The following is a 668-nucleotide window of genomic DNA, read 5'->3' as shown; positions in this document are numbered from 1 at the left end:
TCTTTAAAAAATTAATTAATTAATTAAATGTCCAATAAATATGCTCGGAACGCAAGACTAACCGGCCGAATTGGATTATTGCGATGTAATCATCTCCAAAAGATGCTCCGATGCTAAACTTCACCGTAATACCATGCCTTGCTACTGTTTACATGATTTCACAAAAACTGTTCACTTGAACATAAGTACGTACACCCATTCGAAATAGTTTTCCTAAATCCCCCCTAATAGGCAACGGCCTTGCCGCAGTGATTACACCGGTTCCCGTGAGATCACCGAAGTTAAGCGCTGTCGGGCGTGGTCGGCACTTGGATGGGTGACCATTCAGGCCGCCATGCACTGTTGCCATTTTTCGGGGTGCACTCAGCCTCGTGATGCCAATTGAGGAGCTACTCGACCGAATAGTAGCGGCTTCGGTCAAGAATACCGTCGTTCGACCGGGAGAGTAGTGTGCTGACCCCACCCCCCTCCTACCCGCATCCTCCTCTGAGGATGACACGGCGGTCGGATGGTCCCGGTAGGACACTCGTGGCCTGAAGACGGAGTGCTTTAAATCCCCTCTAATACGCTAGAAGTCTGCATGTAGGCCCATTTATAACAATGGGTAGCTGACACAGTATCTATGTCACATAAAGTGAGGCAAGAGAAAATACATTTTATCGTAGTAG

The 668-nt window shown here is 47.6% G+C and overlaps 1 pseudogene; it reads left to right on the top strand.

Moving 5' to 3' along the window:
- The first annotated feature begins 230 nt into the window (after positions 1 to 230).
- Positions 231 to 348, top strand: LOC124608453 (annotated as a pseudogene).
- Positions 349 to 668: the final 320 nt, after the last annotated feature.

This window comes from Schistocerca americana, chromosome 3 (genome assembly GCF_021461395.2).
Source record: "Schistocerca americana isolate TAMUIC-IGC-003095 chromosome 3, iqSchAmer2.1, whole genome shotgun sequence".
Taxonomy (NCBI): Eukaryota; Metazoa; Arthropoda; class Insecta; order Orthoptera; family Acrididae; genus Schistocerca; species Schistocerca americana.
The sequence above is the reverse complement of the archived record's forward strand: the minus strand, read 5'-3'. Positions and strand labels throughout refer to the sequence as shown.